Source organism: Ictidomys tridecemlineatus, chromosome 12 (genome assembly GCF_052094955.1).
Source record: "Ictidomys tridecemlineatus isolate mIctTri1 chromosome 12, mIctTri1.hap1, whole genome shotgun sequence".
Taxonomy (NCBI): Eukaryota; Metazoa; Chordata; class Mammalia; order Rodentia; family Sciuridae; genus Ictidomys; species Ictidomys tridecemlineatus.
The window spans coordinates 25,503,505-25,520,937 of record NC_135488.1 but is presented as its reverse complement, the minus strand read 5'-3'; the positions used below and the strand labels follow the sequence as shown (position 1 = coordinate 25,520,937).

At 32.3% G+C, this 17,433-nt stretch overlaps 1 long non-coding RNA gene across 1 annotated transcript in view; it reads right to left on the bottom strand.

Moving 5' to 3' along the window:
* LOC144369131 (uncharacterized) overlaps positions 1-7,656 on the bottom strand; it is a 353,639-nt gene extending 345,983 nt beyond the window's left edge. Inside the window, exon 1 of the long non-coding RNA XR_013428586.1 lies at positions 7,493-7,656. This is a non-coding gene — a long non-coding RNA (uncharacterized LOC144369131). The remainder of the gene's footprint in view (positions 1-7,492) is intronic.
* Between the last annotated feature and the right edge of the window lie 9,777 nt (positions 7,657-17,433).

The window sequence follows — 17,433 nt, the reverse complement described above, 5'->3', positions numbered from 1 at the left end:
CCAGAATCAAATATAAAGGAAATTTTCTAAATTTAAATGGGAGAGCAATGTATTTAAAAATAAAAACAAAATGAATAGGCACAATGGATAAAAATTGGAAGCATATTTAGGATTAACTTAAAAATAAAGGCACTTTTTTCCTCAAAAAAAGAAGAAGAGGAGGAGGAGGAGGAGGAGGAGGAGGAGGAGGAGGAGGAGGAGGAGGAGAAAGAACTATAAAGAAGAAGCAAGCAGAAATTTTGGGGTGAAAAAAACTATAAAGACAAAATGTTACCACAACATAATTTGGACTAACTAAAAAATTTGAACAGATGTTTTTAATATCTCTTTTTCTCTCTCAAACACACACACACACACACACACACACACACACACACACACACACACTTTCAAAGTAACCCCAGAAGAAGTATAAAGAGATTAGAAAGAGTTGAAGTGGCATATGGAAAGGGAATTTTATTATAAACTCAATTTTATTTTTGTAATTTAAAAAAATGTCTACATGAAGTATTTATTTTCTATTTTAGAAAATAAACAAGTATATTTACATTTATATACATATCACAACATGTCTCTTTTCAAAACTCATTTTTAAAAATTATTAGAGGGTTTACAAATATGAATTTGAATTGTCAAAATGCAGTTATTTATAGATATCACATTATATAAATCTTTAGTCACAGCCTCATACCAAAATGAGAGCACAAAGTATCTTCTTGTAGAATAAATGACTGGTATTTTTTCAAGGGTACACATTCTTTTGAGAATAAATTGCATTCACAATGTAGCATTATTTCATTTATTTTAGGACTACAGGCTAAATCCATTAAACTTGTAATGATGGTTTTCTTTTCCCCCCTGCTAGGCTTATGGGAAAATGCTTATTTTCACAACTACTCTAAGTCATTAGAAGTAGTGTTAATTTACTACTATCTCAAGTCTCTTCATCTCTAATCTACATTGATTTTCTGTCTTGAATACCGAAAGTGTGCATTTTTAATGCTTTAGCTGCAGTAAGTTTTCTTTTAGATATTTTACTCTCCTAGAAACATTGAATGAAAGTGGCAAAACACACTTGAACATAGATTAATGGCTTCCTAAAAATGACTTGGAGGAGTGCAAATATATTTTGGGATGTGACATTATTAGAGTTAGAAAAGCATGTGCTCTGGAAACTAGGCATAAGAATACTTCCCATTTACAGTGGTTATTTGGATTTTCCATGTAGCTGAGAGTTCCATAAGCAATTAAGAATAAAATCATGTCTCATTATCTACAAATACTACATTCCAAAAAATTAAGGGATTTTTCCTCCCCTTGCTAATTATGTATAAAACATTGCTTTTACAGACTCACTAAGGTGTCTGTAAATTTTCCAAATTGCCATATGAAAATATTTTTAGAAAAAGGGTCTTGGTTTTTTCTTTTGGTGCTCCAGCTACAATGTAGTTCCACGCCTGGTCCAAGATGGCAGGGGACTCCTTTTTCAGTAGGCTGGCTCTAAAAGAGCAACATTAAGGAAGAAGAGCAATTTTAAGGAAGTCAAAACAGGTGGCATCATGTCTGAAACTGACCTTGCCTTACTGGGCTTAAGGACTATGTTTGTGAAATTATAAATCAATACTCAATGGTACACACATGCAACATATTAAAAAGAAATCTAGTAGTTATTTTTTTAAGTGGCACAAATTTGATAACAGATGTTTAATGTCCAGCAATAATGAGAAATTACTATTTAAAGCTTTAATACATTGAATAATGGAGTATTCAATTCTGTTGTTATTTTTAAAGGAGCAAGTAGGGATATTATGATGTAGTCATAGTTGGTTATTCTTGTAACACAAAGGATGGAGATTCATGAATATTGGACTCTCATTCTAACCATCACAGCCCTGCTTTATCAAATCAGCTTTAACCACATTATTTTAAACTCATGATTTTTTTAGTAACAAAAGTGGAAACTAACCCCAATGTTTCCAATTTATCTAATAAATTATGTTATTAGATATCATACTTTTTGATAAATTATTACCAAAAGAAAAGAAAAATACTATTATAATTATGTAGTATTGAAGGCCCTGTAATATTGATCTCTCACAAAAATGTCACTAGGGTTTTCTATTCTTCATTCGTGATGTCATTTACAATTAAACACAGAGACAAAACTATAACTTTACTTTAGGATTGGAAGACCACAACTTGAAATCAAAAATTTTTTCTAAACTGCAAATGCCATACTGAATTTTAAAATTACCCAAAACTAAACAAAAGTTTTTTTGTTTTGTTTTGTTTTCATTTATCAGATAGACTGTGGACTGTTACAAGCTCATGGGCAGTCAAGAGGACTGCGCCATAGCCTACCTACCTATTTCCTAGTTATGAATTTGGACAAAAGTTGTACAGGGATAATGTGACGTGTATAGAATTTATTCAGAAATATATATAAGAGAATTGATAATGGAATTGAAAAAAATTTCATAAATGTAAATGGGATTCTATTATATTATACTCTTTGCTAATTTTCTGAAATTTGAATAATGGACTTTTAGTTATTATTGAATTCATTTCCAGTTTGGGGAATGAGATTATCTAGAAGGAAGGAGAGAAGGAATCTTTTGAGTGCTACAGCAACATTCCATTTGGCATTATTACAAAGAAAGTTGTTGTGCCTTTGGCAGAGGAACTTACATATTCCTCAGGTTATTATTGACAATTTAAAGCATTACAACAAATTAACATATTTTGTAATTAATTAATAAGCACTGGATATACCAAATCACATTCTCCTTGCCAGTGTCTTTAGCTCAATAAAAACACATTAGAAAATTATATTTATAACACAAAATAATGCTTTCAACAAAGTCATTATATATACATACATATAATATTTATATACACATATATATACACATATATATTCATACACATAAATATATGTATATGTGTTTGAATAGATATATGCGAGTGTGTGTGTGTGTATGTGAGTGTGTGTGTGTGTATGTGAGTGTGTGTGTGTGTGTGTGTGTGTGTGTGTGTGTGTGTATGAATTATTTCACCCAAGTTAATTTTGAGACTTGACTTTGTCAAGAATTAGACATTACAGATTCTCTCTGTGGATTCAGGCTTCAGATTTTCATTACTTGGAACTGAAATCACTGTTTTGCTTCCCTCAAACATATTATACTCCTCAAATTGTCAGAGGCCCTCAAAGGATACCTAATCCTTATAACAATGAGCTGTTTTTAAATTTTCTTCTTTTCTTCTATCAAAAGGAATATTATTAGAGGAAACAAGTCATTACCAATACTCTGCTTATTGTTACTACTGTACTCAGTATTTCAGAGAATATCCACATTTTTTGAGGGGGGAGTCATTAAACAGAACAAAAATTTCCATCAATAATTTGAAACTTTTTACAAAAAGCAAAATTTGAAAGAAGTACTTTGTTCTTATATTTTTTTCTGGACATCTATCTTTTGTTTTAGTAAAAAGCCTAGTTTTTACAAAATAGTTTTTGATTTTAATCATCTTCAAAAGTAAGAGAAAATAGGCCAGATGTGGTGGTGCACATCTCTAATTCCAGTGGCTTATAGGCTGAGGCAGGAGGGTTGTGAATTCAATGCAAGCCTCAGCAACACTGAGGTGCTAAGCAATTCTGTGATACCCTGTCTCTAAATAAAAAAAAGGGGGGACTGGGGATGTGGCTCAGTGGTTGAGTGGCCCTAGGTTCAATCCCCGGTATCCCCTCCAAGGAAAAAAGTAACAGAAAATATAATGAAGAGAAAAAGGATTTAATTTTAATTAGATGATAATAATAAATATCAAAATAAAACCTTATAATCTTTAAAGGGATAATATTTCCATTTCATTCTAAATATGTAATATGCACACTATGTTACATATTTTATGTAATTATATACATATGCACATCAATCATTAATATATACAGTAAGAGTATAGAGGAAGAAAGAAGTACATCCAAAACAATCTCTTAAAAAATAAACTAAAATAGCAATAAATATATGAAAAATTCCAACTTTCTAAAGATAAGAAATACAACTCCAAACAAAGGGGACAATTCTTTCCTCTATCAAATTTGAGAATAGATAGTATTCTGGGTTAGCAAGAATGCAGCATAATCATGGGAGAACAGTTCAGTACAATAATTTTGGATAGGGGGTTGTCAATTATGTAATAAGAACATAAAATTGTTCATATTATTTTTATGCCTACAGACTTCTCATGCAGAAAAACAAGTGAAGAGAAGAGCATTTTGTGATGATTATAAGAAATTCATAAAAGAAAAAAATGGAAATAGCATAATTTACAACATTAAAGTACAAGGTTAAACAAACACCGGAATAGTCATATTCATTTCAAATTTGTGTCATATAATATTAAACTAAAATGACTATTCATATCAGAACATTTATCATTATCAGATGTTTCATTTGTATATATACTTGAAGGAAATATACAAAATGTTAATAAAAACTTTTAGTCATGAATCCTTTTCCAAAAATATAAAATGTCAAATATACAAATAATGAAAGCCTATATTTCAGAAGAGAGTGAAATATATTTCATTGTTCATATCTAAGTCTCCAATGCATAGAAAGCCTGAAGAAATTTCTTGACTGCAACAATACATTATCTTCAGCTACCACATGGCCCAATCACAGATTTTTCTTCTACAACCAGATCCTTCACTGAGTAGAATATCTATTATTTATGATTCCATTTAATATTCTTTTAACTGTAAGTCCTTTTGTCATCTCTAGACAAACTGAAATTCTTAATACCATTTTTTATGACAAATTTATTATTTTCCCATATCCACTTTTGGCCTTCAATCATGAAGGTTACATAGAAATAGATAACTAGAATAGAAATCGTTACAAGAAACTGAGTGCATTGTAACACAAACCCAAAAGACATAGTATTAGTTTTGAGAAAAGCTGTCAGGTAGAGGCCAAATGTTAGTGTAGATAGAAAGAATAGTGAGGAGATGAAATTCCATGGACGGAGGGTAGACCGCTTGTGATAATTAGAATGATTATCTTGGTGATGGTCTGAAATAATTGGAAAGACAGATGATATATCTAGCAGTTAATACTGCTACTTGTCAACTTTCAGCCACATATAACATAATATTGTAAGAGAGAGATAAGATAAAGAAAGAATGGCTTTTCAAGAAAAATGTAGAGGTTATATTTCCAATTTGCTTAATTGGAATATAGAAATTTTGCATTTACAGCATCTCCAGCTAGCAAAAGATTCCCAAAGTTAAACACTGTCTCAAAAAAAAAAAAAAAGCTTAGAGTGCTTTCCATAAGAAAAGATCAAATCATGGGTGTAGCCTGAAGACACATCCTTCCTATAGAACCCCAGGAGGATTTCAAATTGTGTCTAATAAACACAACTAGAACAAATTTTATCTTAAAGAAAAGTGATTACAATTCAAAACATAGAATCCCACAATTTTTTAAAAAGTTGTATGTTCTAGTAATAAAAGGACAGAAAAAATTCAATCAATATCTGAAAGACTTTGATCTGTTTTAAATTTCCTTCTAGCTTTTTGCTATGTTATACATTTTGGTATTATTTTCAAATAGTAATAAGAAAAATATTATACCTAATATTTATTGAACATCTTTAAATACCAAGCATTCTTATAAGAATATTGCATAGAACATTCTACTTATTCCTCAAAACTGATCTCTGAGTTTTTAAACTGTTAAAACTTTTGGGCCTGCATCTAGATTTTTATTCCAAGCACTTCATCAGAAATAAATATAGTGATACTAAGAACAACATTATTTGTAAGACTAAATTCACGAAGGAGTCACAAAGTCTGATGAAAGAGGAAAGGTAGGTTAAGGAATTTTTCATTAATGGCTACTACATCAATTCATCAACTAATTAAAGCACAATGAGACACTATAGTTGTTACTTGCATTTCAAAGATCAGAATATTAAAGATTGATGAAATGAATTGTCCAAAGCCACACAGACTTTTGGTAGATCCAAAATTTCAACTCAGGTATTATGACTTCACTTGACCTACTCCCTACCAACATGCTGTCCTTCCTAACCTGGATCAAACTGCAATTCATACAAGAAAATGGGCCAAGCAGAGTGGTGCACACTTTTAATCCCAGCAGCTTGGGAAGCTAAGACAGAAGGATTGTGGAATCAAAGTCAGCCTCAGCAATTTATTGAACTTTAAGCAACACAGTGAGACCCTGTCTCTAAATATAATATAAAAAAGTGTTGGAGAGTGACTTGGTGGTTTAGTGCCCTAGGTTTAATCCCTGGTATGAAAAAGAAAAAAAAAGAAATGGACAAGACTATCAGCTTATATACTGAAAGATTTTCCAAGGCAATAGGACTTGTTCACTTTCTACAAGATTTAGATGGCAACCTGGCCTCCCAGGTGATGTACCCTCATCTCTGGGCATGTACCTAGAAGGGAGGACTATGCATTTCTCATTTATAAGGAGTGCAACAGTGCAACCCTTGGTTCTACTGTTTGTCTCAGTACTAGGGAACTTCATCTGCATTCCAGATGACAGTGAGAACAGTTCATAGGAGGGCAAGTTTTATGAGAATCAGGCTTTATGAAACCTGAGAAAACCTGCTGGTTTGTGTTGAATAAGGCAGAACTTCAGCTGTACTAATATATATATATATATATATATATATATATATATATATATTTTACCACAAACTTGCTGTATGATTTAAAATGAATACCTACAGAATTTTTCTTTGTCAAAAAAAGAAGTAGAAAAATGTTGAAACTTAGGAAAAAAGGAAACTCTATATTAATGAAGAGCAATTGCTGAGATCTGGGTCAAATATGAAGAATAAAAAATAAAGCAAACAACAAAGTTATAGTTCCCATGGAAACTGCAAACCAGTTGAATTTCACTTTCATGTTAAGTGAGTTTAACTTGAGTGGGAATGTAAAAGACTTCTGCTGAGTCCAAAAGAGAACTAGAGAGAACACAGAGACAATGATCCAGAGTATTCTGGCTTTCAAGCATTTCAAATATTAACTATTATGTGTATTGATGTTATCAAATCAATAGAGTATTTTTATGTGTTGATTTTAAACTATCTTCATTCAATTTATAGGATGGGATTATTTTAAAAAAGAAAAATTTCCATTAAAATCTGTCGTTTCAGAGGGTATGAATTTATAATTTGAAAATAAAGGGTCACACTTCTGATTGCAAATACAGTAGAATCTTTGCTGAAAATAGAGTTAATGAAAATGCAATCTGTCCGCATTCACTACCGAGTGCTTTAAAATTGCATTTTCAATTACTGTTGATGTAGTCTGAGACTATGTAAATAAACACACAATACTCAAGACAAGAGGTACATATTCTTCAGAGAAGGTATACACATCATTTATGAAGATATCTATAGTTTTCACATCTTTCTCTATTTCAATAAGTTATAAGAAGGCAGTAAGGGTACTTACTCCTGTTATGTAGCGAGGTCTATATTGAATAGTTCCAAATAAACCAAGGATGACAATAATAATATGTACAAAATTTGCCAGGATAGGTGCCCACTGATATCCAAGAAAGTCGAATATTTGTCTCTCCAGCACACAAACCTAGAATAGCAAAACAGGACAGACAGATCAGCACATGGACAAACATCACAGTGGTGAGAGAAAACAGGATCACACTGATGTTATATAATTAGCAACTAGAACTCTGTTATGATATCTGTCGTTTGTCTTTAACAGTGAGAATGACATTTTCAGGTACGCTTCAAAGGAAGACTGTGTCAGTGTTGATCTACAGACAGATACAATCCTTTCAGGGATGATTCTGTGGAGGCATCAAGCAGTATTCACAAGATGTCATCTGTGCAGTCACAGGATAAATTACGTTGTCAGGTGCACTGTCAAACACTTGAAGTCATCAACCAGCAAGTCAGGGAAGTCCACACGAAGGGCATGTTGATAGGATCTGCTCAAATGTCACTATATAAGTTGGGAACAGAACAAGGGCTTTTTATATAGAGAAAAAGGAGCTCTCTAACGAGACACTTGGATTCTCTATGTAGACCTGCCTCTAGACAGATGCAGCAGCCTATGTGAGTCATTTCCCTTCTCTTGGTGTCTTACTCATAATTTGTAAAGTGTAGAACTTCAGGTAGGTGTGCTGGGTCCTTCTAGCCCCAGTAATGTTAAAATGTAAATAAATCAAACATGACTTTTGGACATACCCAATTGCCTAAGGTAACAGAGTAGAAGAAGGGCTGCAAAAGGAAATTAGAATGATTGAAAACAAAATATAGAAACCTTATTTTCATTGTTATAAAAGTAAGGCTCCTGCTCCAGATTATGCTACTTTTATCTACACTCCCAATTTATAATTAAAACCTTTGTAAAAAATCCAATAAGTGAGAACAGGAAAATGACACCTTCCAAGAAACCAAGCAACAACAGCAACCTGAGATAAGTCAGCCATCCAGAAATGTCATCATATATTGCAAAGTGAGAATGGATAGTCGGGAGGTTTCTCATCAGATCTAACAAAGCAGGTTGTGGGCTTTTTTCTTCTTGCCTGCCCTCAGGTAGAATGGTAATAAGCTGTCTATTCAAAGAGTTGTAAAAGGACTTGATGTTCCAGACCAAGATTCAGTGAAAATTTTCAGCCAAGTTCCAAAGAAAAAGGATGCTTTTAAAATCCCTAAATTTCTAACATCACTATGCTTTAATGATATTTCTGTTCGGAAGGAAATATTAACATTCCAAACAGTCCATGTGCTTTTAAATTAAATACCTGTAGCTCAGTTTGAAGACTTCTTGGATAATCATTATTCCCACTACAGTTCTTTAGCTGAGCAGCACATTTTCTCACCAGGCATTGAAGAGAAAATAAATCCATGACAACTGTTTGCATAACACCTCACTTTCCTAAGGCACACCATGTACCATGTAATGGCTATGACAGTTGCAGTCCAACCTGGTCAAATCTTCATTTTCACTGCATCATGGCAGTAATTTAAGAAAGTAATCTCCCAAGCATATGTCAAATCCATGATTCTCACAAGCATCCTCATAATCGAATCCAATGTTCTTACTGGTTACTACCCACAGACTGTCATATAACTTAACAGTAACTCTTATTAACCTTGAACTGTCTTCAAGGAAGCTGAAACACCCCCTCAACTAGTTCATATAGTCAACACTTGGCATAAATGAGACTTATTTGTGGCATTAGGCAGTATGGCATGAGCCTTGCTGGAATCCATAGGTGGTACCTAAAACTAAGTAGTCATTCTGAGAGTACTTTTGCTAATCATTTATATAAAAGCTCAATAAAACTTATAACCTTCTTCTCCCTTATCCTATGAATAAACAGCAAACAGCAATGTAAAACAACAGGAAGAAAAATCTAAACCTTATAAATTTCGAGCATCATAACTGTGGGGCCACAGCAGGGAAAAAGTACAGAGGATGAAGCACATCAGTCAAACAGTGGGAAATTTCTCAATAAATGCACCAATTATGGAAGAAAGTAGCAGTAGCATCCTTAATTATAAAAAATACATAGATGATAATGTATTTTGCTAAGTTTGCAAGGCTAAAATGAAATTCTAACAACATTCATCAGGCTCTTTTTATGAAAGAACTAACAGTTTCTTATGAGATTATGCAGACATTGAAAAAGCTCATGTATAATCTTTTGCATAAAATATTTCTGTTGCCCCCCCCCACTTTTTTATTGGTTGGTCCTATCGTCCATCATAGTAGCTTTATCACAGGTTCTGCCATTTAGAGCTCAGACTAGGAAGATATTCTTAAAAATTTAAAGAGTATAAAGGGAACAATTTAAAAGTAATTCAGTCTTTCCTAAGATTTTCTTCCAATAGGAAGAATATTAACTATATGGGAGGCTTTTGGGTAGGGAAAGAAAAAAAACCCTACTGTGTGCTAGGCATTTATGTACTCTTCCTCAGTCATGTAGATACTCAGGGAGGTAAATATGATTGCCCTATTTTTTAGATTAAGGAAACCAAAATGTGCTATGGCTAAATAATTAGCTTGAAGTTGAAAAACTGGTAAGTGGCAGAACAGGAATGTAGACTTCCATGCCTGGCCCCTGTGATATTCCTCTACTTTGTCTACTTTGTTCACATCCGAAACAAGAAGCTTTCATAGGTTATGTTAAACACTATGCTGGTGACAAAATATATACTATTTTATTATCTTATTTATTTATTTTTGGAATAGTGTAGACAACATCTGTGATCATAGTAGTTCAATATCTCATTATCTCATCTTTGATAGAGTCAGAGCTCATGTTTCTTTTTTTTTTTTTTCGTTTCCGTTTCATTTGTCCTTCAACTCATGTTCTCAGTGTTACTCTGGTTTTGCCCGCAGAACTATCTAATGTATTTTACCTGACTTCCTTCAAGACACCTGGTATATAAATGAAGGTATATGGCCTTGAAAAAGTACACTGTTGTTGTTTATGTCTCTATGTTCATTTTATTTAAAAATATGGTATAAGCATTTTTAATTCTTATCTATTTCATTATATAAAAATTTTGGTTCCTTGTGCCTTCCACAGAGTATCCCATTATAACAGTGTAATTTATTACTTTCAATTCTTTCCTACCACAAAGAATTCTGTACCCTTCAATTACTACTTTTACAAAGATTTTATTCTTAACACAAGTAGGGTCTAATCTTTATCAATTACTATTTCTGCATCTATTGATATAATCACATCATTCTTTCCTTTTATTCATGAATGTGACTAATTATATTGACAGTTTTTGTCGATATGCTTTTGTCATTATCCTTTTATACCTGGTGAAATCTGTACTTTGAATGGTATACTATTAGCACATTTTCACTTGTGCTAAATCTTATCTATAAAATTCAAGCATAATAAAATTTTGTCTTTTTTTGCACCTATTAACTGGTCTATAATTCAATTTGCATCTCTCTCTTTCTCTAACATTATTGCAAGAGTTGTACTGCATCAAATGGTAAATGTGACAAAAATTTTATTTAAATACTATAATAAACTGTGAAGAGGCCAACAATTCTCATTATTCTTCCCCAAAGCCAACCTGTGCTAACATATAGATTTTCAATAGAATATTTTATGTACATGTCAGGATATAGACATACAATTATCATATATGTAGAAAAACATTTATATCATTTTTTATTTACATGAATGAGATGGCAATGTAGATCTAACTTTTTACCTTGTATTTCTCATTTAATGATGAGTCATGAAGTTTTTCCATGTTACCACATCCTCCATTCATAGATCTACCTCATCATATCATTATTAGGAAAGCATTCCATTTCATTTTAAGCATTAAATATTAAATTTGTTTCTAATTTTTGGCTATTAATGGCGATGAGTGCCTTAAGTAACCTTGTATGTATATGTCTACAGGCTAAATTTCCCAAAATGAAAATTCTGGGACAATTCAGTCTGCAAAATCCTAAATGTTATGTCAGGTGTTAGTAATTTTATATCTGTCCATCTATTTATCTATCTATCTATCTATCTATATATATATATATATATGTATATATATACATACATACATATATATTACACACACATATGAATGAACTTGAAAAAATAAAAATTGCCCCTTTATTTTGTACACTATAGTAAATGTGAATATTAATAGTGGTTTTTAATATAATAGAATACACTTTAGCTAAAAAAATTTTGAAAACCTTTCTTAAAAGTACTTTTAGTTTCAGTGGAAATAATTGCTTAACAAAAGCAAGTGTGCAACATCTTCCAAATAAACAAATTTATTGATTTTCAAGCTGGAAGAGACTTTACACTCCTCAATTTACTCATGACAAAACAAGGCCCAACTAAGTAAATAATTTGTTAAACTAAGTTTGTCCTCTTAGGAGAGTATTTAGTGTGAAACAAGTTTGCTTCAAATATTTGCACAGTAAATGAGAAATCTTTGCATTGCCTATGTTTTTATTGTCATTCAACTTTAATACCTGTATATAAGTATCATTTTTTTAAAGTCTAAAATAATTACAGTAACTTTTCTCTACTAGTAGGAGCCTGAATCAGTGTCTTTGAGACATCAGGTTTTGCTAATAATTAAAACCTCTAAATTAATTTTCCTCTCAAATTGTACCATAATTTTATGTTCTTAAATTTTAACTTGTGTTTAAGACAAATAACATGACATAAATCTTTAAACATAGCTTTTGCAAGAAAACAAGTAGGCTTCTGATTCTCTAGTCATAAAATGTTATTTCCTTGCTTTAAAATCATGTTATTAAAGAGAGAGAATAATGAAATGAAGTTTTTCATGTTAAATTATAAATTGAAATTAAACTTATATATGGGCACTCTAGTTCTCCTGACTGTACCTCTTCCCCTTCCAGTGTCTCCAGTTCCCTTCTGAAATCTGAACTTTCAGATACTATCACAGCTGAAAGAGATGGACTTATATAACATATGGTATATATGCTTTATTAGTGCATAATAGTTATATATAACATTGGGGTTCATTTTGAAACAATCATATATAAATGGAATATAATTTTCTCCATTTTAGACCCTGGTGCCTCCTTTTCCCCTCCTTTCTTCCTTATCCCTTCTTACCTTACTCTGCTCCACTGCTCTTGTTTGTATTTATTTGTTTTTTTAATTACTGTTTTATAGCTATACATAGAAATTGAACTCACTGTGGTATATTCATATATATATACATAGCATAATTTGGTCAATTTGTCAGTTCCCCCTTTTCCTCTTTCTCTCCCCCTCCTGCTTCAATTCTTTTCCTTAATTCCACTGATATACCTTCTATTTTTTTGGGATGCTCCATCCACTTTTTTGTCCTTATGTTGGTCTGGCTAGTGCATATCAAAGAAAACATTCGATCCTTGACTTTCTCGGTCCGGCTTAGCATGATGTTCTCCAGTTCCAGCCACTTACCAGCAGATGCCATGATTTCATTCTTCTTCATGGCTGAGTAAAACTTCGTTGTGTATATATACCATATTTTCTTTTCTTTATTCATTCATCTGTGGACAGGTACCATGGCTGGTTCCATGATTTGTCTTCTGTCAATTATGTTTCTTTAAACATTGATGTGTTTATAGTGTACTGAGATTAGTATTTTCAGATAAATAACGAAGGAGTTTGATAGCTGGGTCATATGCTGGTCCCAATCCTAGTCTTTTGAGAAATCTCCACACTGCTTTCCGAAGTGGTTGTTACTAATTTGCGTGGAGGGAGACTTGTTTGATGAATGTGTCCTTGTTTGATTTAACATATTGTGAATCAAGTATACTGTAGTACAATGACAAAAGAATAGGCTTCAACCCTCCTTGTTTCCTCCATTTCCATCTTTTCTCTGTATACCTCTCAACTGTGATAAAATCAACATTTTTTTAAAATCTGCCATCGAATAGTTAATCACAAGAAAAGTTTCCAAGAAAACACTAGTAATGATTTGCATAAATTCAAAGGAATCAAGTATTTAAGTTTGTTACATAAGTACATTTTCTTAAAAGTTTTATTACTGCTGCATTGTACATGGTGTTTGTATTGAATAGAATTAATAGGTCTATTTAAAGATGCAATGTGTCAAATAGTTAATTTTAGTCTTTCCCCCACTTTTTGCTACTAATTTCATTTATATGTAATTCTAAATATGTCACTAATATCCTAGCTGTTTTGATAACAAAATCATTTATTATTTCTCACAGCTGTTCATTTTGCATAGTAATTTATAACAATTTCATAGTCAACACTCATGCTATAAAAAGACAAGCTGATGACTAGCATATTATACTAGTTTAAAAAAAAATAGAAAAGTCTTCTAAAAAGTAACACAATAAGTTTACACAAGGGCATTGTTCGCTGTTGAACTTACCAAGTAAGTAAGTATGAATTCTTCACCCTTGATCTTCATGTTCACAGGCCAAAGTTTATAAACATATGTGTGCATACAATCAGTAAATGTTACTTGACTTTCAGAAGTGTTTATAAAAACGTTTAGATTTTTCTCTTAGTAACACTTTATCCCAAATCTGTGTGCTCTGACAGAATAAAGAGTGTGTCTGGGTACTGATATGACAGTTAATAAAATTTGTTGAGTAGTTATGAAACATAAGGATTTTACTGTGTTAAGCTAATTATAACTTTGAAATCAACTCATATACAAGGTTTACTTATCATTTTATTTATTTTTACCCATGAGTTAAATTGATGCTCACAGAGGCTAATGTATATGAGATCATGATTGCAGAACTGAGATCAAACCTTGGCCATTCTTATTTTTAGCCATAATCCATTAACAGCTGAACATGGAAGGATTCTATTGGTGTTGATCCATAATTTTTAAGAATCTCTACCCGAATCCTAACCCTTCCAAATTCATTAATCAATTAAATATTAGAGACTCTTTGTTCTTAGATAAGATAAAAGATCAGAGATATAATAACTGGTATCTACTTTTATGTATAACTTTATGGTTTTCACATTCACAGAATCATTATAAACCTTATAAAGTAAGCATACTTATTACTATTTCTCTATTACTACAAATTTTGCAATTCACAGTACAGATGAGTTCACAGAACAGAACATTTTTTGAAAAACATGAACTGAAAGTTTCTGCTATCAATGCAGTTAATAGAATAATATTCCTGGGGAGTCACAACAAAATGACATTTTTCAGGAGTTGTGCTGAAAAGTAGTTTCAAACCTTCATAGCCTACGTCTCATTTATTAAGTTTAAAGTCTCCATATACTTATGTGAAATGAGCTAAAAAGATCACAGTGCAGGTCCTCTTGGAAGATGGATCACTGTTTTGATTTCTCCACAGAGTCTATAATTTTACTCAGTGGAAATCTAACTTCCCTGAAGAACCAGAGCACATCAAAATGACAGCTGCTCTAGATAGTTTTCATGGCTCACTCAGAGCACATGACAGGTTAGAAAGTGTAATACATCTATTTGACCTTGGATTTCTAGAATCTTCACAATAAAGTCTTAATTACATCAAGACTGAGCTAATGTATAAATGATTTAAATATTGAAAACAAAAAAGTAAATACCTAATTCCCAGAAAACAGTCAATATGGACTTTAAGATCACATACTCTAGAAGCATTTATGGAATATTGTAAGTACTGAACAATGTAAGACATTATCCCAGGCCTTAGTGAGAAATGGGAATGGAATGAACAATGCCATGGTCACATCGTCATGTCACCTGAAAGAATTTAATATTACTATAAGTTATACTAATATCTGATATGCATCCTTATTCATGAATTTATCATTTTTGATGTCTTTGTTATGTGGTTAATATTACCAAGACACAGAAAAGAAGAAAGGGCTGACTACATTTTAATAGGGTTCTTTAGAAATTGGGTAGAATAAGCTCATCATCAGCAACAACTACTTGTTCATTACTGATTTTGTATTCATTGAGAGCTCAGTAAAAGCCAAACAGCAAAAATAGCTTGCAGTGTTCTTATTTTCATGTATCATATGCTATTGCTTTCTCATAGCAAATGGCTTTCTCTAGAGAAAACGCTATTGCTATTTTTTAACAGCACAATCATATTAAACATATTAAAGCTGCCATCTGGAGAATTTGAAACTTGTCAACTAGGTAAAATGCAGATTTTTTTCTGAAAAGCTTATATGGAGTCCAAAAATATGCCTTATGTATCATTATCAGAGAAGCAAAACACAGCTAGCTTTCAGTTTTTGTCTTAATAAATATTTGTGTGCCTTTGTATAAATTTTGATTTCATGAATTCCAACAAGGTAAAATGTCACATGAATACTCCTATTCTCCTCCCATAGCTTCCCTCTTCTTATTTGAAGCAGTGAATTATTAGCATCATTGCCATCAACAGACATGCTGGTGTCTGCCCTGTTTAGTAGACATTTAACAGGCTTATAGAGGAAAGCATGTATTCTGTAGTTGGGAACAGACAGGAACGTCATAGTGACCTGCATGCTGGTGTCTTCTCCATCTCCTCTCCCTCCCATCTGCTCTTTCCTTCCTCAAACCACAACACCAGGAAAGGCTTCAGGCCACTTTTTCTTTGACTAGAGCAAGGTAGCTATATGGAAGATGTCAATCAAACCTCTCAAACTCTACATGATGTCTCTTTCATAAAATTCAATTTCATATGGATGGAAGATGAAATGACAGCCTCACTTACTCTGACTGCTAAAGGCCAATCAAGAGTTGAAATGAAAGCAGAAATGTTATCAAGATCACTACCATGTACTGACAGTCACTGTGGCGGTGACTTATATCAGAAATTGCAACTTGGAATACAAGAAAATACCATTTCAGATGGCTGCAGACATATTTTAGAATTTGTCATGAGGCTTACAATTTTGGGCATGGTAAATACCATGTCTTCTGTGTCCTATATAGTAACCATGTTATTGAATTAAACATAGATATGGAAATGCTGTTCTGAAAAAGGGTATTTATAATGTTTGTTTTCCTGTTGACAGAAGGTGACTGGAGCAGTCCATGGGTGAATGCAATAAGATATGATACTCTCTATCAGCTATAGGAGTTCTACCATAGACTCTATTAATGCAAGAGAGATAACTGGTACAGGTTCAAAATGATAAATTCTGTCAAGCTATAAAACACATTTCATACTTTTAACTTGAAAATTGAAAGCATTGCAAACACTGCTAAATTTTATACATGATTTCTTTATCCATATGCACAAATAATTGTAAGCAGTACTACTACTACTTATAGGATTTTTCCAGGCATTTTGAAAACATGAGATTATTTAATGAGGGTAGGCAATATTATGTGTTGGGAAATATTATCTACACTTTAAAAATGAGAAGACTGAGGCAGAGACAGGTTAACTTGACCAAGGTTATATGGCTGTTAAATGATCAAGATGCTTTATTTGTCTAGAGTCCAAGCTTTGGACCACTATGACATTATTTCCAAGATGATATTAAAATACATATTCACATGTAATACTTCTTATGTAGATCATATGTGTTTATATGTACAAGTTTTTAATGTACACAGATGTACATATGTGCTTCATTTTAATTTCAAGTATGATTGGTTTTAATTTCATGAACTCATCATGACATGTCTTTTCAATAGGCTCATTATAAGTTGGTGAAACAACAAAAATAGCAGCTAACAACATTTTTTAAGGAATAAGGTTTTTTTCTACTTTATGGAGTCCTCAGCATGATACTATATTGCTGCGTGACACTGCCAGTCTTTATCTCCCATGACACACTGTTTCACTCCATTGGAAATTAGACAATACTTTCAAAGTGACTGATAACTACTATTATAAGAAAAGTTCAGGGTGTTAAACTTCTTTAAGTAGTCCAGTTTACTTATGAGATTTCCAAGCACAGAACT